Source organism: Trichosurus vulpecula, chromosome 2 (assembly GCF_011100635.1).
Source record: "Trichosurus vulpecula isolate mTriVul1 chromosome 2, mTriVul1.pri, whole genome shotgun sequence".
Classification (NCBI taxonomy): Eukaryota; Metazoa; Chordata; class Mammalia; order Diprotodontia; family Phalangeridae; genus Trichosurus; species Trichosurus vulpecula.
The window spans coordinates 450,346,307-450,368,509 of NC_050574.1; positions in this window are offsets into that span (position 1 = coordinate 450,346,307).

The following is a 22,203-nucleotide window of genomic DNA, read 5'->3' on the forward strand; positions in this document are numbered from 1 at the left end:
GACTCAGGAAAGAGCAAATGACATCATGAGATTTGTTTTGTGTTTGCTCTTCACGCCGCAGATTCTACACCATGGGGCCTTCTCAAAATATCTTAGTTTTCCTAGACATAAAATAGGCATTGGGACACACAAGACATTTGGTGTGGTGATAACAGTTCCCACAAAGACACAGAGCTGGAATGTCGAAACAATGTCTACAAACACAACCAGTTTGAGTGTTTGGTGAACCGATCAATTACTATGAATTGCTTAACCCTGTCAAAAGAGTTGGGCCAGTTGTGTGTGTCTACACAGCCCAAGACAACAGGTGCCAGGCTTTATTTTTGTTCTACTTTTTATAAGACTCGTGTGTGAGCTGCGAACCCCACTGGCACGTATTTACTTCACCTGTCTCGTAGATCTATGCAAATGAAAACTAAAGTCAGATGGGCTAGCAAGTCGAAGCAATAAAGTTCAGGAAAAATTTCTTCTCCCCCCACCCCTTTTTCTGGAAAGAATAGGAAAAAAATTCCCTTGATAGTATGTTGGACACACAACACACACACATGTGTGCACACACACACACACACACGCATGCACGCACACACCCACGCTCGAGCACACACCCACACACACACACCACACACACACCACACACACCACGCACACGCGCACGCACACACACGCATACACACACCACGCACACACGCACGCACACACACGCACACATGCATACACACACACCACACGCACGCACGCACACACGCACACACAAATATACAAAAGAGAGAGCAAGAAAGAAGGAAGGAGAGAAGGCCTAGAAATTCAGTTCAAGACAAAAGCAATATCATCTAAGCTTCCTAGCTTAAGTGGCCTCTGCCTGCCTCTGGATCCGCTAATATTTATCATTAATTCTTTAGGACCCACTATGTGCCAGCCCCGCTGCTGAGTGCTTCGAGGCATTAGCTCATCTAATCCTCATGACGCCCTGGGAGGTGGGTGCCATTATGACACACATTTTACACATGAGCAAACTGAAGCAAACAGAGGTTAAGCCACTCGCTCAGGGTCATACAGCTAGTAAGCGTTTGAGGCTGGATTTGAACTCAGGGCTTCCTGCCTTCAGGCACAGCACTCTATCTATCACAGCACCTAGCTGCCTTATTATTTAAATATTATTATTATATTAAATATATAATATTAAATCTTTAAATTAAATATATAAACATTAAATATTATTTAAGTAATTTCAAAATCACAGGACTGCAAGGGACCTCTCGAGGTTATCTTGCCCGGCATTCCCACATCACTTCTACCTCCTTCGAGAAGCTTTCCCACACTCTTTCATCTAGAAGTCGTTTCTCCTTCTCTATTCCTCCTGTATTTTTATACTTTCTTTTATATATGCATATATCTTTATATATATCTATATATAAAAACATATATGTACATATCTTAACATGCATATATATATATATATATATATATATATATATTTCTTTTCCAATGTGTATCATCATCTCCCCTAGTAGACTGTAAGCTCTTTGAGCGCCGGGTCTGCAGCTTGCTCATCTCTAGAGATAATGCCCTCAGGACCCAGCATGATACTTTATACACAGCACAATACTGCCCCACCCCCCAAAAATACTGAAGAGCTTTAAAGGTAAAACAGGTTCATCGTGATAAATAGGCTTTTCCTCTAGCACAGGAAGCTTTCCAAGTTAACTGACATTTATTAATAACTAATGCACAACACTGTAAAATTTTCAAAGAACTGTACAAAATTATTTCATCCGAGTCTCACTCACAGTCCTGTGAAGGAAGTAACACAGGTGTTATAATCCTTATTTTTACACAAGAAGATATTGACATCAAGAGAGGTGAAGTGATTTGCCTCAGGCCACACGACCAGTAAATGTCAGAGGCAGGACTCAAACCCGGATCGGCTTGGCTCCCAGCCTACCATTCTGTCTTCCGTTCGATGACGCAGTGTTTTGTGCTGGGCATTGGGGATACAAGAATGAGATTGGCTCCAAAACTATTCCTGCCCTTATATTCAGGACTCAAAGGAAGCTCCGTTCCACTCCGATTTACGCCTCTCCTTCCACTTTTATGAGGCAATCCGTAGCTCCTAATCTCAGACCCATCACTGGAATGGAACCACTACCTTTGCTGGTTCCTACGCATTATGGTCCAATCTTCTCTATGTTCTTCCTCCTTGTCGGTTATATTTTTTCCCCACAACTCTGTCCCATCCACATCCAGCTGTGCCACAACTGGAAATGTAGATATTTCCAAGAGAGGCAAGTGCAGTATCATGGAAATAACACTAGGTTTTGCATTGGAGGATACAGATGCAGATTCTGCCTGGACTCTTAATAGCTATGTGACCTTTCTGCACCTCCATTTTCTCATCTATAAAGAGGACGAACTAGATCAGGGTGGGGAACCTGCGGCTGGAGGCCACATGTGGCCCTCTAAGTCCTCAAGTGCAGTCCTTTAATTGAATCCAAACTTGCGGGAAGTCAAAGGGCTGTGCTTGAGGATCTAGAGGGCCACATGCAGCCTCGAGGCCACAGGTTCCCCACCCCCAATCTAGATGATGTCTAAGGACACTTCAAAATCTTCAGGAAAAGCAAGGAAGAAGAAACCTAATCTATCCTCTTGTCCATAACTGAACCACATTGAAACCATCCCATACTGATAAAAGACTTATTCTCATTTTAAAGACCTCAAGAGAAGGAGATTCCACAGCTTCTTTCAGCAAGCCGTGCTTCTAGGCAGGAAATTATTCAGTATATGTCATATAAATCCCTCAGGCTTCTATTTAAGCCCACGCCCTCTTGTTCTTAATTCTTAGCTGAGATGGAGAACAGCTGGTCACTACTGAAAGATCCTTCTTGCCTCCCCCTCAGTCTTATCTTTCTGGACGAAATAATCCCAATTAATTTAATTTTTCCCAATAGGTTCTGCTGTATTTGAAAACATTTTAACCATCTTTGCATTCCTTTCTGAACTTTCCTGCCATCATTTTTATGTTGTTTGTAACTAGATATTGCAGAGGGACCAAGTAAGGACAGGGGCCATAGGAAACATCAATTACTTAGGAAGAATTTTCCTCCTGGAGAACTACAGATCTCTCCCAAGCTCCTGTTTTTACAGTTTCCTCAACACCATTAGCAGCTATTTTTTAAAGCTATCACCTTTTTTAAATTAATTAACGAATACACTGTAGTTAAGAATTTTAGATGATCACAGATAATTGCACAAGTGCTGTTTACCAGGAACCGATAAAGTGCAGGGAAAAAAAACAGAACAAGTGGCAAATGGAATTAACTTTCACCTCAGGTAACAATGATTGAATTGCACTGAATTTCAGTGGTCAATAGGGTAGCCTTCACTGTGCGACAATGACTGAATCACAAAGAGCCCCAGCAATTAGCTGCCAGTGTGTAAATCTGAACAGATTAACATGGCAGAGTGTGTGTAATGTCGATTTTATTTTGAGAGGCACACAAGGTGGAGTAGTTCTGTCAATAAAATATTTAGGTATGGTGTCTGCCAAAATATTCAACCTCTCTATTCATTGACTGCCTAAGCCTATAATATTCTATTCTGCTTCTGACTGTATCCCACGTTGGGTCATATAGGCTTGTTACTGGAGACTGTGGTAAATGAAATTATTATTAACAATAATTTCTGAAAATCCTGCCATTTGTGGGCAGCATAATGCATTCATTGAACAACCTGTGTTGTGTCCCTCACAATCTGGACCCTATCTACCTTTCTATCTTATTATATATTATAATTATATATTATATACCTTCATAGACTCTACAAGTCAAACTGACCTACCTAGCTGCTGCATGACACTCTTTCTCATCTGGGCCTTTGCACAAGCTATCTCATCCACATTTTCTCAACCTTTTGTCCACAGCTTCCCATAATTCCTTTGCAGGGGTTCCACCCAGCATTCTGGGAGCCTTCTTCATAATCTCTTATGAAGTCATGTTTTCCATGTATTCCATTGAAGCACATGGGCTGTCCATTAATTATCCCTAAATCTTCCTATGTGATTGACCCACCTCCTTTTCCAATCATACATCTCCCTAAAGATATCCTTTATACTATTCCCCTTTGGTAATTTTTCATTGGTCAAATGTTTTGCCTGCCATGCACCTCTTTATTGCTTTTTGGTTGACCCAAAACTCTTTAATTTTTCAGAGACTGCTCTGTTCCATGGCTCATATCCAAATAACGTAACCCAATATTTTAAAAAATGGGCCTTTGTTTCAAGGCTATTAAAAAGCGTTGTACAATTTCTCAAAAGCAATCTAGCCCGCTCTCCTCTTCCTGTTTAAATCTGGGCCCAATTCATGGTCCATTCAGTGTTTGTCCAACATACACATAATGATGGATTCCACATACTGTCCAGCCAATGGTATATCATAATCTGGCATACATCACCCACTTGGCTTTTCCCTGTGAAGAGTTAGAACTCTTTTGTGTGACTGTCTTGTTTAGGAGGCTCCATAATGTTTTAAAACTTGATATCAATATAAAAGAAAAAAAATAGTGTCTTCATTGAACATGTCCAAAAACAAAAGTTTGGTTTACCTTTCCTTTCAATTGGAGTGGAGGAAAGAGAGGGTGGTAAATTAAAGGTCTCTTAATTGAAACAAAAATTACTGAACAAGAAAGAGAGAGAGAGAGAGAGAGAGAGAGAGAGAGAGAGAGGAGAGAGAGAGAGAGAGAGAGAGAGAGAACCTTATTTAGTACTTTGCTTCTGAGGAAGAGGAAAGGGACCTTCCAACCTAATAAAATAGCAAATTATTAAATGAATAAATAAAATTGCAAAATCATCAATGTTACAAACTCCATTGTAACTCATGGTGCAGTATTCAGGTTCCAGGCCTACATGAACCAGGGCTCATGTTGCTTCACCTCGGTTTTCTCTGAAAAAATATCAATGTATAGTTCTTGTATGGATGTCCACAGCTGTTACTAAAAAGTGTCCATAGTTCCCACAGAGGTACTCATGTAAGCATGCATATCAGATTCAAACAGCCTTTATTCCATTACACAGAAAATGTAAACACATCATTACCTTATAATAGCCCATAAACAGTAGAAAGGATTCCCTTTCCCTGCCCGGTGAATCCCATCTTCCCTCCAAGATCTATATAGTCCTCCAGACTTGTGACACCTCCCTAAGACTTGGACTCCCTTCAGAAGGGAAATGAACAATGACTTGCCATGGAGCCATTACTCCGTTATTCTGGTGCATCCCACGTCACCCCAAGGACTAATTCATGCATCCAGCCCTGTAGCACTATCCAGCTACTTCGGGTACTACCCTAAGGGCTTAGACTCCCCTGGAAGAGAAACAAACTTAGAGTTGCTAGGAAGACAATACTCCTCATATTCTAATAAACGCTTCATCACCCTAGGAACGTGTGTAGGCCACCAGGCTTTCGGTACCCTAAGGGCTCGCTCTTTCTGACAAGGGAACACTTAGGGTTGTTAGAAAAGTAACCTACTTCCCATGGTCTCTGCACTGTCCATATAGCTCATAGTAATTTTTGTTGTTGTTGGGTCATTTTTCAGTCATGTCCAGCTCTTCACGACTCCATTCAGAGTTTTCTTGGCAAAAATACTGGAGTGATTTGCCATTTCCTTCTCCAGCTCATTTTACAGATGAAGAAAATAAGGCAAAGAGGGTTAAGTGACTTGCCCAGGGTCACACAGCTAGTATGTATCTGAGGTCAAATTTGACCTCAGGAAGATCAGTCTTCCTGACTCTAGGCCCAGAATTCTATCCACTGTACCATATAGCTGTCCAAACTCATAGTAATAATAGAGATCAAAGTCCATTTCCCAAAGTCTACTTCCCAGTTTTGCGGCCTTGTTGCCGTGCTATTCTTCCAGCTCCAGAAGCCGCATAGTCGTCCTCTTCCCCACGAGAGGCTAGCACTGTCCATGACTTACCTTTCCCTTTCTAGATCCCAGAACTCTTGATCTTGGGGTTGCAAGAGAAGCAAACAGCGGCCAGCAGTGCCCAGGAGTTCCTCTTCTCTCTCTAGAAGCTTGGCTCTCAGAATTTCAGTCAGGAACTCTCCTATCAGGACATTTAAGTGAGACACACTCGTGTGCTCCTCTGAAGCCGTCACTACTGGCTCCGTTGGTAGAGAGGAAACTTTCCAGGGCCAAAGTCCACTGTTAGTTCTGCTTGATGTTGGTCTGACTTCCAAAAATTGAAAGGCAAAAAAGGCACAGCAGGTACGTCAATTCCCTTTTGTAGGGCCCTGAACAAAGCAGGTGGCTCCAATCCAACAGACTGAATGAATTAATTTATCCCCTATTGATACAAACTGAGTCATAAATGGGCCAAATGAGATGTCAATATCCTTTGAAGAAAAGTGAAATCAAAGTCCCAAATAAGTTCACCTTCTTTGTAGCCTTTCAAATTGATCAGGGAATTCCCTGATCAAGTCCCTTCATGCTTATCCACCTCAACCTAGCAGACCTTCAAGTCCTCTTGGGAAAAGGGAGAGTAGAACATGACCTTGAGAAAAATACTACACAATTATTTAAAAATCTCTTCAAATGTGCTCCAAAATGTTCAGAAGGAAGAATATTATGTATAAGTCTCTGCCAGGTCAAAGTCTAGTAAAAAACAATCAAGCAAATTAAATAATGCCCTGTTGGTGGAACTGTGAACTGGTCCAGGCATTCTGGAAATAAATTTGGAACTAAGCTCCTAAAATTATTGAACTATGCATTCTCTTTGACCCAGTGATAAGACTACTGGCTAGAAACCCCAAAGAAATCAAAGAAAGAGGAAAACATCTGATATGTACAAGTACAAAAAAAATATTATGGTAGCTCTTTTTGCAGTGGCAAAAATTTGGAAACTGAGGAAGTGTCTATCAACTGGGGAATATGGAAAAGTTGACCTACAAATGTGATGGAGTTACTATTGTGCTATAAGAAATAATTAAGGGGATGATTTCAGAGAAACCTATAAAGACTTATTAATCTAAGTTGATACTAATCAGGCGAAGTAAGCAGAACCAGGAGAAAAAAAGTATACAATAACAACAGTACTATAAATACAAATAGCTTTAAAGACTTAAGAATTGTGATAGATGCAATGACCAACCTTGATTCCCAAGCACTTGTGATGAAACATTCTGCCTGCTTCCTGACACTTCCGGGAGTCTCCATACTAATCCACTTTTTCGGATAGGGCAAGTGTGACAATTTTGTTTTCGGTTAACCATGCGTGATTGTAACAAGGATTTGTTTTTCTTTCTAAATGAGGAGGAGGCAGAGAGAAGGGAAAGGAAGTGGATTTTCATTGATTAGGGGAAAAAATAATTTTAAAAAGCAAACAAATGAAAAATAAACTTGCCTCAAGATAGAAGATTAAGCGTTAGTTGAGGACAGCAAGAGGAAGGTGAGTTAGAGTCATTTTTGCCAAGGAAAACTTTATTGATTGGAAAGACCATTTTAAAGACCATCAAAAGAGGGGAAACCTTATCTCGATTCATTTCTTTAATGTTTCCAATTTGGTGGGGGAAATTTAAATGTAGGCAGTTTCAGTTTAAGACCTTTCCTAAGATTAACAGAATGCCAAGTTTCTCCTGCTAAAAAGGACATAATCAGTATTGTATAGAGACACAGCTGCAGGTAGTGGGAAAGGTACTTCCTTTAGGATCAAAAAAAGTGAGTGAGAGCCCAGTTCAGTCACTGCCAAGTTATGTCACATCAGGTAAAACATCTCACCTCTGTGGACCTCAGTTCCTCAATCTGTAAAATTGGACCACTAATACTTACACCACGTCTTTCAAAGAACAGTTTGTTATGAGTATATTAAGCAAGCCTAGGTTTTTTCTTGGGTCTTCATGGTCAAATTTCCTGGCATCACTTATATCTTTTCCAAAATATGAATTCGTTCCTGGCTTTATCCTGGTTTGTCCCATGGATGCCACATCAAGGATGATCTGTTGATCCATAGCCAGTTCATACATTGAGCTAAAGCCTTGAATTTTCATCATTAATATGTAGAAGAGAGTCAGGAGTACAGAGGACCAAAGCAGGCTGGACAGACAGAAAAAGTCGCGTGGGCTCAGCTCATGGAGCCACGTGAATCAGAGATCCACGTACTCCAGCTACTGCATAACCCCAGAGATGCTAACGGACAATGGTAGCGGCTAGGCAGTGCATTGGAAACTAAGGCGGGACTTTTCTTACTGTTTTGGAATGCTAAGTTAATTAAGGCTCTTTGATTGAGCCTTACTAGGGTCAAAGCCCCGGGCCCAAACCCCTAATGACTAGGTGCTAAGCCTATGTGGGCATGAAGCCCTCAGGGTCCTAAGGGGAGTTGCTAAGACCAGAGCCAATAGCAGGAGCCTGAGTTCTGGTCGCTCGGATGATGTTGATGACGTCCAAAGACTTTACAAAAAGAGAGAAGGGAGCTATTTGCTTGAGGCTCTCACTCCTGGAGGAGTGTTGGTGTGGGGCTCTGGGCAGCCACTGTAAGAGCCTCCCGGTTCACCCAGATGTTGATGGTTTCTTGGTAATTATGAATTGTATTTGGTCTGTTTATGATGTATGTTTGTAATTTGTTTGTATTTGCTCTGAAGTTCAGGGTGCTGGCTTCTTCCCCTGAACTAAGTGAATGATATTTGTATGTTGGATTGAAATAAGATTGTTAACCCCTTAATGTTACTTTCCTTAGTAAAGCAGGTCAAAGAAACTGTGCTGGCAGCGTTCTTGTTGTTGGGCTTGTGTTGGTCTTTCACCCCCACGACAGCTGCTGGCCCAATTGTTGCAAGAGGCAGTAAGAAATACCTGGGCCAACCTAGGAGCTGTAGAAATTTGAACTAGCAGCTGTGGTCAAACGATAGGGGGCTTCCTTCATTGTAGAGTTCTTCAGCCAAGGGACTAGGGAACCTGAGCCTAGGAGCATCAAGGCACCAAGTCTTCATGTGAAGGAGCAAGCCTGAACTTTGTGCTGTTAATTAGGAAGAAGTTTGACACCATAGGACCCCCCCCTCAATTTCTTTCCCTACTTAGGGGAAAACCACCAGGTTAGTGCTATAAGTCTGGAGGAGTGTACGGGTCTTGAGAAGGTGAGGATTAACAGAAAGGCTAAGAAAAAGAGTGCTTAAGAAGTTGTGGAGCTTTCAACCCCAGGTTCGTACTGTAAGTCTGGATGATAGTACAGGTCTCTGGGCTTAGTAGGGCTCTTTGAAGAGGAAAGAAGAGTCATTTTAAACTGTATAAAGTCTCGAATAGAAGTCCGTTGGGTTTCTGTCATATTAAATAAAGCCTAGCCCATATACGACAGTTTATTCAACTGTTAACTTGAGAGCTTAGGGGATCATTTCAGGTTTGAAGGGATGGTAGTTGTTGTCATCATCATCGTTGTCATCGTCATCATCATCATTGTCATCATCGCCATTGTCGTCATCATCATTGTCATTGTCATCATCATCATCATCATTGTCATCGTCATCGTCGTCATCGTCATCGTTGTCATCGTCATCATCATCATTGTCGTCATCGTCATCATCATCATCATCGTCATTGTCATCATCATCATCGTCATTGTCATTGTCATCATTGTCATCGTCATCATCGTTGTCATCATCATCATTGTCATCATCATCATCATCATCATCGTTGTCATCGTCATCATCATCATCGTCATTGTCATCATCGTCATCGTCATTGTCATTGTCATCGTCATCGTCGTCGTCGTCATCATCGTTGTCATTGTTGTCGTCCCCCTCATCGTCGTCACTCTGTGGAAATCTAGACATGAGTCAAATTCCGACATCATCGGGGGAAGCCCAGGGAGGAACGCAGGCCAAAGAGTAGGACTGCGTGAGAAGGCCCCAAGACTGAACCTCGTCTGTGTAGACCTGCGCCATGTTGGATATGAGGATCACACGCACAAGGAGCACTTTCTGAATCTTGAAGCGCTGCATGGCATTTGAGTGATCAAAAAACCAACCCTCTCATTCTACAGATGAGGAAACTGAGACCCAGGGAAGTGAAGTGACTAATCCAAAGTTACAAAGTGAGGGACTTAACCTCCTTGAGGAAGCAGACTAGCTCAATAGGAAAAATAATTCCCCAAGAACTAGAGCCGTCTAAACTTGGAATGGAATGACTCAGGAGATGGCGGGTTCACTGTCCCTGGAATATTCAACCAGAATTCAGATAACCATGGGTAGGGAATGTGATAGAGGATTTTCAGATTCTGTTCTGGGGCGAGGTTATTCATTAAAAATCAGTGCAGGAGCACTTATGAAAGCATGCACTGTATGCAGGCACTAAACCAGGCTTTAGGGATACAAACAGAAAAAAATTAAACACTCCCTGCTCTCATGGAGCTTAGAATCTATCAGAGGAGACAACATGTACACAAATAAGCATAGACAGAAGAAAATACGGTTAACTCAAGATGGTTAGGGAAAGAGGGCACTGGCAGCCAGCTTCAAGTGGAAGGTGGTACTTAAGCTACTTCTTGAAGGGAGCGAACCATCCTTTGGGATGGAGGCAAAATGGGAACACATTCCAAACCTAGTGAACAGCAAGAGTAAACAGCACCACAGAGACAGAGGGTGGGGTGCTCCTTGTGAGAAACGGAGACACCGTCGGTTTGGATAGAGGGCATTTAGGAAGTAACGTAGAATGAGGTTGGAAAAATACATGAGTTCCTGGTTGTAGAGGATTTTAAAAGCAAAGGAGACTTTATATTTGATGCTTGAGTCAGTAAGGAGCCTCCGGCATTCCTGGCTGGAAATGGGTGACAAGGCCAAATTGGTGTCTAAGGAAAAGCACTCCATCAGCTGTGTGAAGGGTGGGTTAAAGGGGAGAAAGACTGAGGTAGCAAGATCAGAGAGGAAGTGATTTCATTAGTCCAGGCAAGAGGTGAGAGGGACCAGCCAGCTGAGTTAAGTATATTCCAGGTGTAGTTATGCAACTTTTTATCACACACTTCTTTGTGAACATCTTTCTGCAGCTCTTTCAACCAGAGACGTACTTTCTGATTGGCTAGTCCACTTAGGGACCCAGGCTGCCCATTCGTAATAGCTGCAAAGAAAAATGAAAAATAAATTTTGATTAAACAGTGATCACACAATATGTGATATGAGAATGGTATTACATTATGCCTAAGTATCTGTATTTCTTTAAAACTTACTCAAAATTTTTCATTATTCCATTTTAATTATTATAAATTAGTTCATTACATTTACTTTTTTTAATAGCTAAATTTGGTTTTAAAGAGGATAAGTGATTGGATTAAGTGTTATATTCCTGCTCTCTCATGCCTGGCAGTAGAGAGAATACCAACATTATCAAGAAATAATTCAAATTAACTTCAAAACACCCAACATAAGAAATGACACCATGTATCACAGCATCCCCTTTGTCACCAAGACTAACTGAAATACGAGTGGAAGATGGTTATAACCCATCTTTGTAAACAAAAGAAGCGCATTCACTATCTACCACTCCATCATCTATACTTTAGAAAAAACTCTTTCTTGTCCATCCTCTGATCTTTGTAGAAGGTAAGATGGCAGAGAAATATGAGACTGAAGAAAGGAGTAAACCATGACATGGACATGGGGTAGAGATATGTCAAAAACAGGATGACCCCATTCAATGGCACTTAATGTCCCATATACAAAGTAATATCCTACGTACAAAGTACCTATGTCCATGGACTCTGACTTCCACATTCCAAAGCAGGTCTGGTATCTCTCTCCTGCTTCTCTGTAGTATGGTAAAAGGCTCCTTAGGGAAAGGTAGTGATACAGCTGCCTCAAAGGCAGCTAGAGAAAAACAAAAAGTAAGTAAGACTGGCAGAGGGACCAGCGGTGATTTTGTTCTGTTTTTATGGACTTAGAGGAAGAAATAAAAGGAAGGCCAAACGGAATACACTAAGAAGGAAACAGAAACAGGAGAATTAACTAGTTATCATTTGGTATGCAAGAATATATACAAACATGGAAGAATGGGTGAGAAGAGCACTCTTAACTGAACCAGACAAAGGAGGATTGAATACACACACATCCATGTGCAAACACATGGACAGAGGAACAGGTGAGGATAGCAAGAAGAGATATGAGGATCGAAGAAGGAGGGTAAAGTAAAAGGGAAGAATCACAAGTTAAATAAACTTCAACTTTGGCAGGTCAATTGAAAGGAGGAATTAAAAGAAAAGAGAGGGTTAAGAACCAGAGCCTAGCACTTCCACTTAAGATGGCAGCATAAGAAGTCATAGAGGATTCCATCTCTCTCATATATACTCCAGCAATTATCTAAAAATTTGTTAGGGAGAAGATTCTGGGAAGATGGGAGAGTAGGTCAGAAAATTCCAAGCTCTCAAGATTTTCCCCCACAAGAGTTAAAATAGCACCTTAGGGCAAACAAAGTGTGGGTGGAGATAAAGAAGAGTAAGGGTACAACTGGGGTCTTCCTGCGACAATTTGAGAAGATTGGATGAAAAATTCCAGCGTGAGGTTTGGTCCCCACAAAGAGTAAACACCTCCAGGCCAAGTTCTGTTTTAACCACAAGCTGCAAGCCTCTTAAACAACTAGCTTAAACAACTGGTAGCAAGGCCTGAGATTAGTTGGTGTGAGAAGCTGCCTTGGCTCCAGCCACAGGAACTTTTCACCCTGGGATAGTGAGGGGATTTGGGTGTTTGAGTTCGGGAGGATTAAGGGAACTTCCGTTGATGACGTATGCCAGACCCAGCCATGCTGCGAGCGGGGGCGAGAAGGAACCAGCACAGGCCAGGTGAGTGCAGAAACAGTGGGGCAGAAAGCCCCTGGGTGTGGGCACTTACAGGAGGTTGGAGGTTTGGCTTTAGTTCCAGGCTAGAGGGGAGAACTAAAGATTTGGGGCAAGAGGCACCATTTCCCATATCCCAGGGCTAGAGGCGATTACAAAAATCAAGCTATTACCACAAAAAAATGCACAGGCAAAGGAGAAAGAACCCAAACATAGAAAGCCATTATGGGAAGAGATGACCAAGGTTCATCTTTAGAGGAGGATATCGAAGTAAAGAAACCCCCAAAGAGTAACGTCAAGTGGTCACCTGCCCAAAAAGAATTTATAGGAGATCTCTATATGGAGAATGGTCATGCATGCACCGTAAGTCCTATCTCACATCTCTCACATGGGTGCCTCCATCTTAGGTGGTGTAGGCAGGCACCAAGCATACACACACACACACACACACACACACACACACACACACACAAGCACTACAAAACTATTTTGTACTAGTTCAAAAATAGAAGAAATAATCAATGAGACAGCTTAGAAACACAAGATCCAAAACAAACATAGTAACATAATGTAGAATAAATCCTAAAGACCATAACTACTGTAATAAGAACTCACTATTTCCCCCCAAAAAATGCTGGGAAAGTTGGAAAGGAGTCCGACAGAAATTAGGTATAAACCAATATCTCACACAATGTACAAGCTCCAAATTGATATATGGTCTAGAGTCATGTAATAAATTAAAAATAGCTAACATTTTTATAATAACTAGCACTTATATAGTGCTTTAAGATTTGCAAAGCACTTTTGAAAATTATCTTATTTTACTATCCTCACAAAAACCCTGGGAAGTAGATGCTTATTATTATCCCATTTTACAAATGAGGAAACTGAGGCACATAGCAGTTAAGTGACTTACCCAGGGTCATGCAGTGAGTGTATGAAGTTAGATTTGAACTCAGGTCTTCCTATCTCCAGGTCCAACATTCTATACACCTATTTTCGAGGAAGGAAATACTTTTCATAGCTATGGAGAAGAGTTTTCCTGAACAAACAAGGAATTAAGAGAAGTATTAAAGATAAAATAGTGTTGATTATATAAAATTGAAGAGTTTCTGCGTGTGCACACATACACACACACACACACACACACACATATACACACACACACAAAACAATGAAGTTAAAATAAGTAAGGAAAAAGTTAACTGGGGAAAAAAATCTTTGCCTCAAGTTTCACTGTTAATGTCTAATATCCAAAACATAGAGGAAACTGATTTAAATATAATACGTACGCATATATATATGAACAAATGTTATTCCTCAATACGTAAGTGGTCACAGGATATGAACAGACAGGTTAAAAGTGAAAGTTACCTTTGATTATATTTTTTAAATGCACCAAATCACCAACAATGAATGAAATGTTGGCAAAATTACTCTTAGTTTCTACTTCCTACCCATCAGATTGGTGAATGTGACAAATAAGGAAAATTACAAATGTTGAAGAAAATATGTGTGATGCGAGGCTGATGGAGCTGTGAATAGGTCTGGCAATTCTGGAAAGTAATTTGTACTATGTCCAAAAAGTGACTAACCTATGCATCCCAAGAAATACCACAACTAGACATTTATGCCCAAAGAAATAAAAGGTAGAACAAAAACCGACCCATATGTACCAAAACATTTATAGCCACCCTTTTTGTTATAGCACAGAACTGGAAACAAAAAGGGTCCCTCTCAATTGCATGGGGGAAGTGGCTGAACAAATTATGGTATGTGAATGTAATGGACTATCATTGTGCCAAAAGAAATAACAAAATAGACTAAGAAAAACCTTAGAAGATTTTTATGAAATGATGCAGACTGAAAGTAACAAAACCAGAAAAATAACATATAGTGACTACAGCGTTGAGAAACAACTCTGACTTTGAATTCTGTTCAATGCATTAATGACCCACAATTCTACAGGACCAAAGATGAACCAGATTTCTCACCTCCTCACAGAGAGGTAATGGACTAAATATAAAGACTGAGATGTATATGTTCAAGCAGGGCCAATGTATAGATTTTTTTTACTCGAATCTGTTTTATATTACAATAGATGGGGTTTTAGTACTTTTTTGTCAGAGGGTAATAATACTGAAGTAGAAAAATGTATAAGCACATCATTTAAGTATTTTTAAAAGTGAACAGAGCAAAACAAAAAGAGATTCAGAGAGAAGCAGACAAGTAGAATGGCTTTGTAACTGTTCTGGACGTATTACTTTTTTTAAAAAACAAGGTATATGTGTTAGAGATTCTTAGTTTCATGTAAAATCTTCTTTATATCTTCTTTGTATGTGAAAAATTCCTATTTTTTGAATGTATATCAAGCTCAGAATAACAAAAAAATCACCTCAAATAAAAAAGTTCTAAATCACTAATAATAAGAAAAATGTAAATTTGAACAATTAAGTTCTACCTCATAGTCATCAGATTTGCAGAGATAACAAAAAGGAAAAATGACGGTTGGAGGAGCGAGAGGAAGACAGGCATACTGATGCATTGTTGCTATTGCTATGAAATTGGCCATTCTGGAAAGCAATTTGGAACTATACCCCAAAGGTTATTAAAATGTGCATGTCCATGGACCCAGTAAGCCCTCTACTAGACATTTAACCCAAAGAGATCAAAGAAAGAGGGAAAGCACCCACATGTACAAAAATATTCACAAAAGCACTTTTTTGTTTTAGCAAACAACTGGAAACAAAGGGGGTACCTATTAATTAGGGAATTGTTGAACAAATTATGGAATGTGAATAAAATGGATTGTTCTTCCCTGTAAGAAATTATGAAAGGGCAGATTCGGAGAAATCTGTAGACTTGGAAGAGCTGATGCAGAATGAAATGAGCAGATCTAGGAGAATAATTTATGCAATGATTATAACTTTTTAAAGAAAAAAATTCCTAAAGTCTTAAGAATTCTGATCCATGCAATTATCAAACATATCATTAGAGATCCAATGATGAAGTATGTTTCCATCCAATTGGCAGAGGGATGATGGACTAGAGGTAGAGAATGAGAAATACATTTTCACACACGGCCACTGTGATATATGTTTTGCTTGACTCTGTTAATTTAATTTGAAGCGGACAGATAACTGGGGTACAGAAGAGGGCTACCAAAAAAATGAAAGAGCATCAGTGAAGTGTCTAAATAAAATTCATAAAAGAGACCAAATGAAAATTCAAAAAGTAATATAGGCAATGAGACAGTGTTGGAACGTGCTGGATTGAATAGATACTTTGCCTTGTTTTAAGGCTAAACCTCCCTAACTCACCCAGGCTAGAATTGCAAAGACCACTATCTGACTCATCCCAATATTGATCAGCATGGAAGCTGTAGCGTCCTCCATTTTAACAACTTGGCCTAGTTCACTGGTCCTTATGCAGCCTGGTGGCCCTCTGCTTCTGAGGGACTCACCAAATTGGTGCCAGACTTAGTGCATGGGAGTGATCAAGTTTAGCCCTGCTCTCAAACTGGAGCAATCCACCAGCCTCAGCCTCCCAAGTAAAAGGGACTACAGGTGTGTGTCAGCACATTTAGGCAAGACATACTTTAAAAAAAAAGATATAAGCAATAATATTCATGATGGTATATGTAATCCTCTCAGTTCTTTACATATGAAAATATTCACATTTGTAGGTGTGTGTCAATTTTAGAATAACAGAAACATTAAAAATTTCAAGAACCAGGGATTCTGAGCAAGAAAAGAAGTATATTGGAAGTAGATTTCTTTAATTGTGGATTACTCACGTTGATCATATTCCTCCTCTTTCACCACATTCTTCTTTGTAGAGAGGAGGTTCAGGAGCAAAGAGAGGAAAAGGCAAAAGCAGATATAATGAAGAGAAATACATAATTAACAATCATAAATATAAATGTGAATAGATAAACTTACCTATGAAATGGAAGAGGTATTAGAAAACACAATCCAACAGTATACTGCTTACAAGAAATAAATTTGAAACATAAAGTCACACAACAAAAAATGAGGGGATGAAACAGAATTTATTATGATTCATGAAAATGCAAGAAAGTAAGGGTAGCAGTTGTGGTCTCAGTAAAAATAGATCTAGTTTAAAAAGAGATTAAAAAAAAGAAAACTACATTATGCTAAAAGATACCAGAAACAATGGAATAATATCAGGATTTAATCTATAATGCTGAATTGCATATCATGTACATATTTAAGGGAGGAAATCAAATTATGACAAAAAATAGGTAATAAAACTATATTCAGGACCTCAGTTGTCCCCTCTGAGACCTAGACAAAACTAATAAGAAGTTAAACAAAAAGGAAGCTAAGGATCTGAATAGAATTTTAGAAAAATGATATATGATAGCTTTCTGCTAACTCCTCAATGGGAAAAGGAAAAAGTGTCTGTATATGAGTGTGTGTGTGTGTGTGTGTGTGTGTGTGTGTGTGTGCCTGAGCACACTCGTGTACTATAAATGGCATCTTGAAATGAATTGACTATGTTACAATATTACTAATATGGAAATATGTTTTACATGATTGCACATGTATGACTGATAATATATTGCTCCCTATATCAGGGAGGTAAGAGAGGAAAGAGGGAGAGAGAATTTGGAACTCAATTTTTTTAATAATTATTTTAAATTTCCTTTGCAAGTAATTGGAAAAAAATAAAATATTATTTAAAATAAAAAATAAATTGACCACATGTTAGGGTACAAAAACCTGATAAATGCAGAAAATAAGAGAAGGATAAAACACATGTTTTACTGATCACAACGCAAATAAAAATTATAAACTATACCATGCAATTGAAGAAAAAACTCAAATAGAAACTGAATAATTTAACACTAAAGAATTGGCGAGTCAAAGAACAAAGCACAGAATCCATAGATAATTAAATCAAAGGAAATGAAAGCAATAAGATAAATACCCAAACCTTTGCAATGAAGCCAAAATAGTCTTTAGAGGAAAATATGTATTTTTAAACATTTTCATCAGCAAAAGAAAGATTAATGAATTGGATATGCAACTAAAAAAAAGTAGAAAAGCAACAAATCAGAAAACCAGAAATAGAAATTCTGAAAATCAGGGAAGAGATTAACAAAATTAGAAACAGAAAAATGAAATTTAAAACTAGGAGCTAAATTTTTAGGAAAACTAATAAAATAGATAAAAACATTAGCTAATTTTGTTCTAAAGAGAAAAAACAGTGCAAATTCCTTAAAAGTCTGGACAGTATGGCAGATTTTTAGAATCATGCCCACCTTGACCTGTGTTCTAATAAATCTTTTCTTTGACTGAAAGAAGGCTTGGGTCAAATTCATTCAGGGCATGACTCATGTGTCACTATTTTAGGGTCTCAGCACCCCTAAACCTCAACATATGATTCCTTGAGACCAAGAAACTGCCTAATCTCAAGCTCTTTTCCAGCAAAGACTGGAAGACTACAGTTCACTCACCTGCAGTTGGTAGCCAACAGTGGGTACCAGCTGATTTCCACCCATTGTTCCCTGGATGCAGCCTATGCTCAGTTCCAGTCACCTTCCTCTTTGGGACCCACTCGAGGCAGGGACAGCTCTATGCCCCTTGTCAGCAGGAAGCAGTTTCAGATTTCAAGACCTTTGTCCTTGCCCCCAAAAGAATTTGGGTCCCATTTGCTTGAAGGGGGAGGAGGAGTGGAGGCTGAACCCCTAAAAGGAAAAGACCATATCTTTGAGATCTGGACTTCAAAAAGGAAAAGCACTGAACTTTCCCATGTGGCCCAGGTCCCTGACATTCACCTGGGGCAATCGGCCCTTCCCAGTTAATTAACTGCCCTTTCATTGTCTGCACCTGGCCCCACCCTAGACCATCGTTCCTTAATTCCATCTAGACCCCTTTCTCTGTTCCCACAGTCTTCTGTATAAAAGATCCATCTTGCCTCCATTAAAGCATGCAGATTCCTTAAGAGTCTGGCCAATATGGTGGATTTTTAGAATCACATCCACCCTGACAAGTGTTCTAATAAACCTTGTCTTTGGCTGAAAAAAAAAAGAGAAAAACCAAATTGCCAATAGCAAAAATTAAAAGGAGAACTTATGACATATGAAAAGGAAATAAAGCAAATTTTATATTTTGCTTAATAACATGGTAACAAAACTGATAAATAAAATCAATGAGTATACACAAAAATATAAAATATTCAGAATAACAGAACAAGAAATAAAAAATTTCAATAGTTCAATAAACTGAACAAATCATATGTAAACTCACAAAGGAAAATTCCCAGACCAGATGGACTTAGGAGTGAATTCTATCAAACATTCAATGAACATTAATTCCATTTGTACATTTATTGTTTGAAGAAATGGGAAAAGCAGGAATCTTACCAAATTTCTTCTAAGTAACAAATATGGTCTAGATATGTAACAGAGACAAGGCAAAGAAAGAAAAGTATAGAATAGCGTTCTTAATTAATATATGCCCAAAATGTTTAGTAAAATGTTAATAAATATGCTACAGCAACATATTAAAAATGTACCCTTTAGCCAGGCTGAATTTATCTCAGGAATGCACAGTTGGTTCAATATTAGGAAAACTACAATGGACTGTATTAATAATAAAAGCTTTAAAAATCACTTATTATATTAATAAATGTTGAAAATCTTTTGACAAAATACAATACCTATTTCTATTCAAAATATTAAAAATGCATAGAAACAATAGATCTTTACTTAACTTGCGAATTAGTATCAATCTAAAACAAAACACTAGCATTATACATAATGTAAAAATGCTAGAAGTCTTTCCAATAAGATGAAGGGCAAAGAAAGGATTTCCATTATCACAATTATTTTATATTCTTCTAGAAGTGCTAGCTAAAGCAAAGATATATGAAAAAGAAATTAAGAAAATAAGAAATTAGTAAAAAGGAAACAAGAATTATTGCTTTTTGAAGATATGATGGTCTACCTAGTGAGCACTTATGACTTAACTAAAAATACGTGAAATGATAATTTCAATAAAAGTAGTAAGATACCAAATAAACCCATAAAAATCATAAGGCTTCCCATATATTTCAAAAAAACCAGCAAGAAGAAATAGAAAGAGCATTCTGATCGATGCAATAACCATTATTCCAGAGGCCGCATAATAAAACTTGCTTTCCAATTTTTAAAAGAGAGATGATGAAATAGAGTTAAAATAAGACATACGTTTTTCAGACATGGCCAATGTTTGAATGTATTGTGTTTGACTATGCTAACTTGTTAAAACAGAAAGGTTGTTTATTTTTTTCAAGGAGTAAGAAATAATTGTAAAGGAAAGGAGGAGGAGTCATAGTGATGGCAAAAAAATGAATGAAAGAGCAACAACGAAATATTTTTGAGTATGCAGATGATCATGATAATAGATAACCTCTGCACAATGTTTAAGGTTAGCAAAGCACTTTGTATATGTTAACTTATTTAAATATCATAACAACCTTATAGAAAGTGAACAAGCTGAGCCAATATAATAAAATTGATAATACTACCCAAATTGATTTACTCACTCAGTGTCATACAAATTAAACAACCAAAATATTACTTTGCAGAACTGGAAAAAATATAACAAAATTCATCTAGAGGAACAAAAGTTCAAGAATTTCAATGGAAATAATTTAAAAATGAAAAAGAAGTGTAGTGTCTCAAAATACACTAAAAAGCAGTGTTTGTCAGAATGATTTTGCACTGATTAAGAAATAAAGGGTTCAATCAGTGGAACACATTAGGTGAGGAATATACATAAGCAGATGAACACTGCAGTCTCACATTTTATAAACCCGAAGATCCCAGTTTATACCTTAAGAATACACTATTTAACAAAAACCACAAATAACGTGCAAAAACAGGCTGGCATAAACTGGGTATTAACTAAAATCTCATACCATAAAGTTAACATTAAGTGACCAAGATAAGCTCTAAAGGAATACATGACTTAAACATAGTGGTTGACATCAGAAGCAAACTAGAGGAGCAAAGAAGAAACTGACATTTAGGTCTATCAATAGGGAGAGTTCATAACAAAATATGAAATAGAATCAGAAAGGATAAAAGAGAATTTGGGTTATATAAAAATTTAAGTTTTTGCACAAACAAAACCAATTCAGCTAAAATGAAAAGGGAAACAGATAAATGTGAAAAATATTTGCAGAAAGTTACTGCAATAAAGCTTTTGTTTCCAAAATATACAATTAACTGATTGAAATTTACAAGAATAAGAGTCATTTAAATGCTTATCCTCTTCTCTTCCCCCTTCCCCATTCCTCAATTGATAGATGGTCAAAGAATATAAATATGCAGTTTTTCTTTTTTTTTTACTTTTTTCCTACTCTTTATTTTATTTTTTTAAATTTATTTAATATATTTAGTTTTCAGCATTGATTTTCACAAGAGTTTGAATTACAAATTTTCTCCCCATTTCTACCCTCCCCCCCCACTCCAAGATGGCGTATATTCTGGTTGCCCTGTTCCCCAGTCAGCCCTCCCTTCTGTCACCCCACTCCCCTCTCATCCCCTTTTCCCTTCCTTTCTTGTAGGGCAAGATAAATTTCTACACCCCATTGCCTGTGTATCTTATTTTCTAGTTGCATGCAAAAACTTTTGTTTTTGAACATCTGTTTTTAAAACTTTGAGTTCCAAATTCTCTCCCCTCTTCCCTTCCCACCCACCCTCCCTAAGAAGTCAAGCACTTCAACATAGGCCACATGTGTATCATTACATATAACCCTTCCACAATACTCATGTTGTGAAAGACTAACTATATTTTGCTCCTTCCTAACCTATCCCCCTTTATTGAATTTTCTCCCTTGACCCTGTCCCCTTTCGAAAGTGTTTGTTTTTGATTACCTCCACCCCCATCTGCCCTCCCTTCTATCATCCCCCCTTTTTTTAATCTTCTTCCTTCTTCTTTCCTGTGGGGTAAGATATCCAATTGAGTATGTATGGTATTCCCTCCTCAGGTCAAATCTGATGAGAGCAAGATAAAGATGCAGTTTTTCAAGAAAGAATTCAATCTATTGTTAGCCATATGAAAAAGGTTCCAAATAAAGAAGGCTGAATCAAAGGCAATCCGAGGTTCCACCTCACACTAATCAGCTTGACACAGTTGAGCCCCAAAAAAAGGAAAATGACAAATGTTAGAGAAAACAATTGTGCAGGTAGATCTGTGAATTGATCCAGGAATCTCAAAAATAATTTGGTGCTATGGCCAGAGTTATTGAACCGTCCGTAACCTTAGACTTAACAATACTGCAACCAGACTTATAGCTCAAAGAGATAAAGAAAATAGGAAAAAAACCACCTACACAAAAATATTTTAGTAGCTCTTTTTGTGGAAGGAAAGAAAGGAAGCAAGCATATATTA